Source organism: Bubalus bubalis, chromosome 4 (genome assembly GCF_019923935.1).
Source record: "Bubalus bubalis isolate 160015118507 breed Murrah chromosome 4, NDDB_SH_1, whole genome shotgun sequence".
Taxonomy (NCBI): domain Eukaryota; kingdom Metazoa; phylum Chordata; class Mammalia; order Artiodactyla; family Bovidae; genus Bubalus; species Bubalus bubalis.
The window spans coordinates 114,175,156-114,187,374 of NC_059160.1; the positions used below are offsets into that span (position 1 = coordinate 114,175,156).

Genomic DNA, 12,219 nt, shown 5'->3' on the forward strand with positions numbered 1-12,219 from the left:
GGAAATAGCCTGCAAGTGTCAGACATTTTTATCTCTCTTAAGCGGCAGGAGGAAACAAACTAGCAATATTTTTTTCCTTCTCTATACAAATTTAAAGAGAGGTTTCTCTTAAAATTCTGTGTTGCCATAATGACACCTGGTTTCACCTGAAGTTAGCTATTCTTGAGCCTAGAGATAACCAATGCCTTTTTCTTATGGAAATGTTTGTCTTAAGCAATGCTAATGTACTATGCCTTTACCCCAAACTCTGTCTCCAAGTCGGTTCCGCCTCTTGGCCCAGAACCTACTTGACAAACCAGTATGTTATACTCAGATATTGTTCCCCTAATCTATGTAAATGAAACTATTTGTATGGTGGTCTGCCCTTCTTTAAGATTCAAGTTAATCATTTTATGGCCCAGGATAAACCATTTGGTGCCATTCTGAATTTTAAGACATTCGCTTCTTTCATTAACAGACTGCTAGTGACTATATAACATCCAGTTGAAGACTAGCAGGGGGGTACTTTTTCTGCCCCCTTCTGATGCCTATGTCAGAAGCTTTCTCTATCTCCTTTATACTTTAATAAAACTTTATTACACAAAAGCTCTGAGCGATCAAGCCTCGTCTCTGGCCCCGGATTGAATTCTTCTCCTCCGGGGGCCAAGAATCCCGGTGTATTCGCGTGATTCATCAACAACCTTTCAATCCCAGAGATCCAACCGACATTTGGATTTGCCTCAATGACTCCATTTTTGTGTCTAACACTACCTAAACCGACGCACCCAGTTTTTTCTTAAAATACTAAATCACTGCAATGTTCTACCATCCTGGAAGCCATTCTGTTTCCTCCAGGTGACTTAGCATGTCTCTGTTCTAAACAGTCATTTGTTCATTTTAAAGAGCAGCTCTCAGTAGGAAATTTTATTCAAAGTCTATGCAGAAGGCCTCCCTGTAGCCTATGGATTGATGACATGTTGTGGTTGAATCACATTTATGCTTAGGTTAACAGTATAGTAAGGGCTTCTCTGGTGGCTAAGACAGTAAAGAATCTTCCTGCAATGCAGGAGACCTGGGTTCAACCCCTGAGTCGGGAAGATCCCCTAGAGAAGGGCATGGCAATCCATTTGCCTGGAGAATTCCATGGACAGAGGAACCTGGCGGGCTACAGTCCATGGAGTTGCAAAGAGTCAGACACAACTGAGTGACTTAACACTCTCACTTTAACAGTGTAGTAAATACACATAATTTTTTAGTCTCTGTCACTTACAACTACTCCTTTGGATGTTTGTATTTAGCTCCAAGTAAAATCACCAGGCAGCAATGCCTGACCTTATTATAGACAAATGTCTGGGTGAAAGCCTCACGAATGATTATAGCAATCAAGGTTCTCATGCCCAGATTAAATATATCTAGTTAGTAATTGGGTATACTCTGTGAATTCAGAGCGGTTTCCATTCTGTCCCCCACTCTAGGGAAATCCTTACTGCAGCAACAGAAATGTCTGTTTTTTTTTTAAAAAAGGGGACCCCATAGTATATACAATCTTAATACATATTCCAGAAGTACATTTATGTAAAACTTCTTGGGACTTTACCTGTGTTTCTGTCACAATTTACATACCATTTTGTACTTACTAAACTCCTGTACTGGATTCTAATTTGTATTATATGTCTTAAAATTTACATTAACTTGCAGTATACCTAGTCTTAATAATCAGGGTTTCTTACACAATCCTCCAGGATAGGAATGCCTACAAGAACATTCGCAAATGATAACCTGTGCATAACTTAATAAGGGCATTATCTGATGTGCTCCTTGAGAAGACTTTGTTGGTTATTTAGAGGGGAAAAGCCTTCCTTGATAGCTCAATTGGTAAAGAATCTGCCTGCATTGCAGAAGACCCCGGTTTGATTCCTGGGTCAAGAAGATCCTCTGGAGAAAGGATAGGCTACCCACTCTGGTATTCTTGGGCTTCCCTTATGGCTCAACTGGTAAAGAATCTGCCTGCAGTGCAGGAGAACTGGGTTCAATCCCTAGGTTGGGAAGATTCCCTGGAGAAGGGAAAGGCTACCCACTCCAGTATTCTGGCCTGGAGAATTCCATGGACTGTATAGTCCATGGGGTCACAAAGAGTTGGATACAAGTGAGCACCTTTCACTTTCACTTTGGGGGGGGAGGTCAATTTATATATTTGTGTTATTTGCAATATTTTATTCTAACCCTTTTGAGAAGTGAAATAGGAGATCATATATATATACACATATATATGTATATATCTGAAGAAACAAAATGAACTGTGTAGTGAAGACAAAATTGGGGCAGTTTGAATATTGTGTTCTGTGACCCTCAGGCGCTGGGTAGTGAAAGTGCTGTCTCAACCACTGGCCACCAGCGTCACAGTTTAGATTTCACATGTAAGTGATATCATATGATATTTGTCTTGCTCTCTCTTACTTAGTGTGATAATCTCTGGGTTCATCCATGTTTCTGCAAAGAGAATTATTTCATCCTTTTTTATAGCCAAGTAGTAGGTGGGCTGCCGTCTACGGGGTCGCAGAGTCGGACACGACTGAAGCAACTTAGCAGCAGTAGCAGCAGCAGTATTCCATTGTGTGTGTGTTTCATGTCTTTATCCACTCATCTGTTGCTGGACATTTAGGTGCGTTTCATGGCTATTGTGAATAGTCGTTCTGTGAACATAGGTGTGTGTGTGTATCTTTTTAAATTTTTGTCCAGGAAAAATTTCTGGACAAAATTGCTGAGGGGTGGGATTGCTAGATCATATAGAAACTCTGTTTTTTTTGTTTTCTGAGGAACCTCCATACTATTTTCCATAGTGGCTGCGCCAACTTACATTCCCACGAGCAGTGTAGGAGGGTTCCCTTTTCTCCACGTCCTCTGCAGCATTTGTTATGTGTAGACGTTTGAATGATGGCCGTTCCAACCAGTGTGAGGTGATAGTTTTGTCTGTGGTTTTGACTTGCATTTCTCTGGTAATTAGCAATGCTGAGCAAATTCCCACATGCCTGTTGACCACCTGCGTGTGCACTACATGTGATCATTTGTTTTCTTTTCCTCTTGCGCTCATGGCCCATTCTCTTCCCACTTTCCTTCACGTTGTCCTTTAGGTGATTCTGCCTAAACCAGCTAATCCTATGAATCACTTACCAGGCATATTTTTCATTGTGCTGCTTATAAAATCAAATACAAATGCATTCATATTCATTTATGAATATATGAGTTATTTTTTACCTTGGCTGAGATTTCTCTTAGCTTCTTGTCTCACTCACTGCCCCTCCAGGGAGGCGAACGGACTTGCCAGATTGGTGAACTTGGGTGGAGGAAGTGCGGGTGCCTGTCTGAGCACTCCCTTTCTTTCCCTTGGTTAAGAGAAAGGAAGCAGGGTCAGCTTCACCTGCAGAGGCCCTGCTAGGAACCATGCCTGGGTCCATGTGTCTGACTCAGAGGTGGAGCATTCACCTGCCTGCTCCACATAGCATGTTAGGCCCTCGGGTCCAGTATAAACATCAGAGGGAGTTACTCTGCGGTTTCTGTCTCCTTCAACCTGACCCCCGTGTGTACATCCCAGTGTGGGGGAGTGATTTATTCAATCTCCTAAAACCCATTTCCTGCCACAGACATCACCAGTGTTATGTTGCCAGTGTCAGATGAAGTAGCAGCAAAGACCGATTGAAAGTACTTCGTATCCTTACCATGACCTCCTGTGTTTCAGGGCTTGTATGATCACTGGCTGAACTCTCTCCCCAGGCTCTACTCATCCCACCAGTCACGAAGTAGGCCCACAAAGAGAAATGGAAAGGCCAGTGGCTCCACATCACAAACAGCTAAGCTGTCCTTGGGAAGAAGGTGTTGTGAACTTGTCAGGAGACTAAGGTTTTGGTAATCAGGTCTAAAAGCAATCACCAGAATCAGTTAATTTATCCAAAGAGACCCAAGTTGCTGTTACTTGATGTTATTAGATTTTTTTCTATTTCCACGGTTAACTAAGATTCTGAAAAAACAAAATTATTTGGGGAACCAAAGTGTTGCATGTTCTTTGCCACTGAATAGAGATTCTTCCATTAAACCTACTCACAGACATGAAGTTGGAATCATAGACAAGAGGTGGAGAGAGAGCTTTCCAGTTCACAAGTCCGTAGCTTGCTGGGACCCAGCAATATTCCTGCTTTGGGGTGCCAGGAGACTCCTCTGCTTTTAAGTGCGAAGAGTCTAATACTCCTGATGAGGGAACTTATGATAATGCTTAGTGGAGTGACTGGATGAAAGGACCAGAGTTTGACTACAAAAATGGAAGGAACAGTAGGAGAAGGGAAATTGCATCATTCCAGAGTGCTAGGAATGATGCTAAAGCTGAAACTCCAGTACTTTGGCCACCTCATGCGAAGAGTTGACTCATTGGAAAAGATTCTGATGCTGGGAGGGATTGGGGCAGGAGGAGAAGGGGATGACAGAGGATGAGATGGCTGGATGGCATCACTGACTCAATGGATGTGAGTCTCAGTGAACTCTGGGAGTTAGTGATGGACAGGGAGGCCTGGTGTGCTGTGATTCATGAGGTCGCAGAGTCAGACACGACTGAGCGACTGATCTGATCTGATCTGAGAGTGCTAGGATGAAGGTAAGAAGTTTTATCAGCTTAGCCTGAACACCATGCATGGAGATAGCTTACAATGGCCAATCAAGGTTGTGTTGTTAGGACTGGTGCCTTTTGTGTCCTGTTGAAGAAATCTTTGCCGACTCCAAGATTCTGGCCTTTGGAATGGTAACTAAGAAACCTCTGAGAAATACTGCCTTTCAGTAATTCCCTCATAAATACTAAATATAAACATTTGAATATATACAACTATATTAAAGATATATATAAATAATATTGACCATATAAGTATATTGAATGTATTTTAAAATTGAACAATCTGTTGACACTCTGAAAACTATTTTATCTTATTTTTGTTTGATATATTTATTTAGTCTGGGCTCAGTCTTCCTTGCTGTGCTGGCTTTCTCCAGTTACTGCGAGTGGGGGCTGCTCTCTAGTTGCAGTTTGTGGGCTTCTCAGTGCTGTGGCTTCTCTTGCTGTGAACAGGCTCTAGGCACATGGGCTTGAGTAGTTGTGGCTCAACCGCATAGTTGCTCTGTGTCATGTGGAATCTTCCCAGACCAGGGATCAGACCCATGTCCCCTGCCCTGGCAGGTGGATTCTTAACCACTGGGACCACCAGGGAAGTCCTGAAAACTATTTTATTATAGCATAATAATGAACTAAAGAAAAAAGTTACTTTAAAGTTACCTCTTTTCTGATTTATGACAAACTTGCTTCAGTCTATCCCAATGAAATGTCTTCACAGAAATTCTTTAAATGGAACAGTACACTTCTTCATTAGAATTGCTTTTTTACCACCACTCTCTCAGAAATTCTTCAAGTCAGCAGCTTCTTTGGAAACCCAGAAAGCAACCTCCTGAAACTGTAACATGAACCAGTCTGCAAAGATTTTATACTCACACAGTCAAACGATTTTGTAATCGCCATAGTGAGCATCTTTAGGAGGCAGCATGGCATGGTAGAGAGGTCAAGGGCTTTAGAGTCCCACCACCTGTGTTTGGATCTGCCACTTACTAGTTACATGACCTTAAACAAACTACTTAAACTTGCTGTACTTTACTTCCAGCTTCGGTTCTTTCAGTTATCTATTGTTGTGTAACAACAATATTATCCTCAAATGTAGTAACTCAAAATAGCAAACATTTATTCTCTCACACAGCTGCTTTGGGTCAGGCATCTGGAAGTGGGTTAGCTGCATGGTTCTGGCTCAGGGTCTTTCATGAGGTTGCCATGAAGATGTTGGCCAGGGCTACAGTCATCTGAAGACTGGCTCCACTCACTGACGTGGCTGTTGGCAGGAGCCTCACATCCTCACTGTGTGGACCTCTCCGCAGGGCTGCTAATGTGTCTGAATGACATGGCAGCTGGCTTCCCCCAGAGGGAGTGACCCCAGAGAGAACAGGGCGGAAGTGCAGTGCCTTGCATGATACAGGCACTTCTGCTGCATGCTATCCATTTTAAGTAAGCCACTGAGTCAGCTTATGTTTGGTGGGAAGGGATTTAGGCTCCATCCTTTGAAGGGAGGAAAGTCAAAGAATTTTTGACTTAAGAGCATCACATAGTAAAACAAAAGTCCTACTACTGATCTTACTGCACCCTTGAACGAATCAAAACTGAACATCTAGAACAGTGCTGGTTTCAAGCTGTGTATTCATTTACTCAGGCTTTACTGACTGTTTACTACTATGCTGTATCCTCAGGATATGATCACGAGCAAAACCTAGTCCCTGCCCTCATGAACTCAGAGTTTACTGTGAAGATAAATGTTGATCAAATAAAACATAGATATAAAATCACTGCTTCACATGTGCACAATGCAATGTAGAGGGCTTGGAACTAGATAGGAAAGACTTCTCTGAAGAAATAATGTTGAAGCTGAGATCAAAGGATGAGTAGGAGTTGACCAGGTACAGAAGAAAGAGAAGAGGGTTCTAGGTAAAGGGGTGATGTGGTAAGATTAGCAGGTGGAAGCGTGGAGAGGGCAGGCACTGGAGGAGACAGTGTGGCTGGTGTGGGGGAAGTGCAGTGTACCAAGCAGCCAGCCTCTATTCTGCTTATCTGTGTCTGAAAAAAAGAGGGGAGAAAAACACTTTATATACTTTTATGAGATTGGTATACATTTTAGATCAGAAAGACTAGCGATCTCTTCAAGAAAATTAGAGATACCAAGGGAACATTTCATGCAAAGATGGGCACAAGAAAGGACAGAAATGGTATGGACCTAACAGAAGCAGAAGATATTAAGAAGAGGTGGCAAGAATACACAGAAGAACTATACAAAAAAGATCTTGTTTAGTTAACCCAGATAACCATGATGGTGGGATCACTGACCTAGAGCCAGACATCCTGGAATGTGAAGTCAAGTGGGCCTTAGGAAGCATCACTATGAACAAAGGAGGTGATGGAATTCCATTGAGCTATTTCAAATCCTAAGAGATGCTGCTGTGAAAGTGCTGCACTCAGCATGCCAGCAAATTTGGAAAACTCAGCAGTGGCCACAGGACTGGAAAAGGTCAGTTTCCATTCCAATCCCAAAGAAAGCTCAGACTGCCACACAATTGCTGTCATCTCACACGCTAGTAAAGTAATACTAAAAATTCTCCAAGCCAGGCTTCAACAGTATGTGAACCGTGAACTTCCAGATGTTCAAGCTGGATTTAGAAAAGGCAGAGGAACCAGAGATCAAATTGCCAACATCCGTTGGATTATCAAAAAAGCAAGAGAGTTCCAGAAAAATATCTATTTCTGCTTTATTGGCTACACCAAAGCCTTTAACTGTGTGGATTACAACAAACTGTGGAAAATTCTGAAAGAGATGAGAATACCAGACCACCTTTTCTGCCTCCTGAGAAAGTGTATGCAAGTCAAGAAGCAACAGTTAGAAATGGACATGGAACAACAGACTGGTTCCAAATTGGGATAGGAGTATGTCAAGGCTGTATATTGTCACCTTGTTTATTTAACTTACAGCAGTGCACATCATGCAAAATGCCGGGCTGGATGAAGCACAAGCTGGAATCATGATTTCCGGGAGAAATATCAATAACCTCAGATATGCAGATGACACCACCCTTATGGCAGAAAGAGAAGAGGAACTAAAGAGCTTCTTGATGAAAGTAAAAGAGGAGAGTAAAAAGCCTGGTTTAAAACTCAACATTCAAAAAACTAAGATCATCGCATCTGGTCCCATAAGTTCATGGCAAATAGATGGGGAAACAGTGGAAAAAGTGCCAGACTTTATTTTCTTGGGCTCCAAATCACTGCAGATGGTGACTGCAGCCATGAAATTAAAAGACACTTGCTCCTTGGAAGACAAGTGTTGACCAACCTAGACAGTACATTAAAAAGCAGAGACATTACTTTGCCAACAAAGGTCCGTCTAGTCAAGGCTATGGTTTTTCCAGTAGTCATGTATGGATGTGAAAGCTAGACCATAAAGAAAGCTGAGCACCGAAGAATTGATGCTTTTGAACTGTGGTTTTGGAGAACACTCTTGAGAGTCCCTTGACTGCAAGGAGATCCAACCAGTCAATCCTAAAGGAAATCAGTCCTGAATATTCATTGGAAGGACTGATGCTGAAGCTGAAGCTCCAATACTTGATCCACCTGATGCGAAGAGCTGACTCATTTGAAAAGACCTGATGCTGGGAAAGATTGAAGGCAGGAGGAGAAGGGGACGACAGTGGATGAGATGGTTAGATGGCATCACCAACGCAATGGACATGAATTTGAGCAAGCTCTGGGAGTTGGTGATGGACAGGGAAGCCTGGCATGCCGCAGTCCATAGGGTCACAAAGAGTCGGATACGACTGAGCGAGTGAACTGAACTGATACATTTTATATACTCTTATGAGACACTTGCTCCTTGGAAGAAAAGTAATGATAAACCGAGAAAGTAAAGTGAGTCTCTCAATCGTGTCCAACTCTCTGCTACCCCATGGACTGTATAGTCATGGAATTCTCCAGGCTAGAATCCTGGAATGTGTAGCCTTTCCCTTCTCCAGGGGATCTTCCCAACCTAGGGATCGAACCTAGGTCTCCCACATTGCAGGTGGATTCTTTACCAGCTGAGCCACAAGGGAAGCACAAGAATACAGGAGTGGGTAGCCTATCCCTTCTCTAGAGGATCTTCCTGACCCAGGAATTGAACTGGGGTCTCCTGCATTGCAGGTGGATTCTTTTCCAACTGAGCTATCAGGGAAGCCCATAAACCGCGACAGCAAAAAAAGCACTGACATTATTTTGCCAACAAAGGTAAGGTTAATCAAAACTAGGGTTTTTCCAGTAGTCATGTACGGATGTGAGAGCTAGACAGTGCAAAAGACTGAGTGTCGAAGAACTGATGCGTTCAAACTGTGGTGCTGGAGGACACTAGAAGTCCCTTGGACTTCAAGGACATAAAACCAGTCAATTCTAAAGGAAATCAATCTGGAATATTCACTGGAAGGATGGATGCTAAAGCTGAAGCTCTAGTATTTGGCCACCTGATGTGAAGAGCCGACTCAGTGGAAAGACCCTGATGATGGAAAAGATTGAAGGCAGGAGGAGAAGGGGATGACAAAGGATGAGTTGGTTGGATGGCATCACGGACTCAATGGACATGAGTTTGAGCTGGCTCCAGGAGATGGTGACCAGGAGGTAGAGTCAGGGGTAGGAGCTGAGTACAAAGAGGCACAAGGGGACATTGGGGATGGTGGGAGGTTCTGTATCTTGATTGTGGTGCTGGTTACACAGTTATACACGTTTGTTGGACCTCAGAACTGTAGACTAAAGAGCGTAAAGTTTATGTGAATTTACATATGGTTTATTGTAAATATAATAATATTATAGCAAATTTATGGTTTACTGTATGTAAACTATATTGTACCTTCATAACCTGAGTTTTAAAAAATATGTTTTTCTGCAAGCACTTTTATTGAAGGATACCATGACATTCTGAATTTTCCTATAATATAGGTTTTGGATTTCTTCCAAGCAGTATTAATTCCTGCAATATCAAGAGAAGACTGTCATAATGAAGTTTAACCTACTGAGCGGTGCTGTGGCTAAAATCTTGCAGTCAGTGAAGAGTGAGGGGGTGTGTGTGTGTGTATGTGTGTTGATGGAAGGAGACTTGAACACATATCAAAGTAAATGAAATACAGTGCACTTACACCTTGTCATTAAAAGTAACATGTTTTCATAAGTGTGTGAAGTGTGAAGGTAAGAAGAATTTCAGAGATAATAAATCAAGTTACTTGAATATAAATGCTGATATTTTTGTTTGCTCTAATTTTATTCTGAAAAAATGTTGCTGTATGAATAGAGTTCCAAGACCAATAATGATACTTAACAGTGAAATTTAGGAGACTATTATTTTGTTACAAAACCAATAGCAGATATGAAGCAAAGCAGGCTCAGATATGGCTCAGAAGCTGAGATAGTACCCATAGTATTTTACTTAATGGAAGACATTGAGGCCGTTATGAAATTTAAGATTTGAGAATAACACTGTGTTTATTGCAGCACTGGACTTCACTTTCAACAGCTAAGCCCTTGCGATTTCTAATGTCAAATATTTTTAATGAAAATGAAATGGGTAGTACTCCACTGTATAAATATATCACAATTGATTTATTCATTGAAAAACAGTGGAAGGAACAGCCTACAACATGCACACAGCACTGGGAGTGAATCACAAACAAAAGAAGCCAGCTACCAAAATGCACCTGGTGTGATTCCCTTTGTATAAAGTGCAGAACCTGCCAGAGTCAGTCAAGGCTGTTACAAGTCACTACAGCGGTCCCCTTGGAGAGGAGTTGTGGCAACAGCTGAAAGAGAGCATGATGTGCATTTCTTGGGATGGATTACATTCTTTTCTTCCTTTCTTTTTTAATTGAAGTATAGTTGATTTACAGTGTGGTGTTACTTAATACTGTACAAGAAAGTGATTCAGTTATATATATATATAGATATTCTATTTTAATATTCTTTTCCGTTATGGTTTATCACAGGATATTGAATATAGTTCTCCGTGCTATAAGTAGGACCCAGTTTGTCCATTCTATATATAAAAAGATTGTATCTGCTAACCCCAGCCTCCCACTCCATCCGTCTCCTAACCCCAACCCTTGGCAACTGCTAGTCTGTCCTTTATGGCCATGATTCTGTTTCTATTTTAGATAGGTTAATTTTTGTCATATTTTAGATTCCACATTTAAGTGATCTGGAGCATCGATATAAATGAATAGTTGAACCTGCTAATTTTTTAGGGTAGGGTATTGATTGTCCCAACAAAACTTTAAAATCATGTAATAATAGTTGGTGGTAGTTACTCGTAAGCTGCTGCTTGTTTTGAAAATGTTAGGTAGTTATGGGCCTCCAAGGTGGCCCAAAGTTAAAGCATCCACCTGCATGAGTTCAACCCCTGAATCACGAAGATCCCCTGGAGAAGGAAATGCAACCCACTCCAGTATTCTTGCCTGGAGAATCCCATGGGCAGAGGAGCCTGGCGGGCTACAGTCAATGGGGTCATAGAGTTGTGAGAGGGTAACAGATAGGAAGGCCAGGGGTCTCCAAATGGAGGAAATAGCCTGCAAGTGTCAGACATTTTTCTCTCTCTTAAGCGACAGGAGGAAACAAACTAGCAATATTTTTTTCCTTCTCTATACAAATTTAAAGAGAGGTTTCTCTTAAAATACTGTGTTGCCATAATGACACTAGAGATAACCAATGCCTTTTTCTTATGGAAATGTTTGTCTTAAGCTATGCTAATGTACTACGCCTTTACCCCAAACTCTGTCTCCAAGTCGGTTCCGCCTCTTGGCCCAAAACCTACTTGACAAACCAGTATGTTATACTCAGATATTGTTCCCCTAATCTATGTAAATGAAACTATTTGTATGGTGGTCTGTCCTTCTTTAAGATTCAAGTTAATTATTTTATGGCCCAAGATAAACCATTTGGTGCCATTCTAAATTTTAAGACATTCCTTTCTTTCATTAACAGACTGCTAGTGACTATATAACATCCAGCTAAAGACTAGCAAGGGGGTACTCTTTCTGCCCCCTTCTGATGCCTATGTCAGAAGCTTTCTCTATCTCCTTTATACTTTAATAAAACTTTATTACACAAAAGCTCTGAGCAATCAAGCCTTGTCTCTGGCCCCGGATTGAATTCTTCTCCTCCGGGAGCCAAGAATCCTGGTGTATTCGCGTGATTCAACAACAACCTTTCATCTTGGGGGCTCGTCCGGGATCCTTCAGGACAAGGTAAGGATGCTTGGAGCTTTAGTTCTTTGTTCTCTTAGCGAACACGTTTTCTGCTGTGTTTTACTAACTCTTCCGTGTGCTTGTGTGAATGAATGGCAGGCTCTGCGTGAAGCAAGTAAGGGGCCCTGCTCTGCGGTTCCACAGTGATCTCATACGGCTTATGGGAGAAACCTGTTGGGGTGTTATACCGACCTGTCAATGCCAAGAGGCACCCAATGTCTCCTTCGAGAACCGACCAGAAATGGGCAAAGCGTGTGGACCGAACTCTCCTTTCTCGGTCAAACTTTTCGGTCTCTTTGACCATTTCATAACTCCTTGAGAATTAGAAGTACTAACCTAATCTATCGGATCATAGACTTTCAAGAG

General features: G+C 41.9%; 1 protein-coding gene across 1 annotated transcript in view; it reads left to right on the forward strand.

Annotated features, from left to right (window-relative positions):
- Positions 1–12,219, forward strand: part of BBS10 (Bardet-Biedl syndrome 10) — a 44,483-nt gene that overhangs the window by 11,225 nt on the left and 21,039 nt on the right. The window lies entirely within an intron of this gene.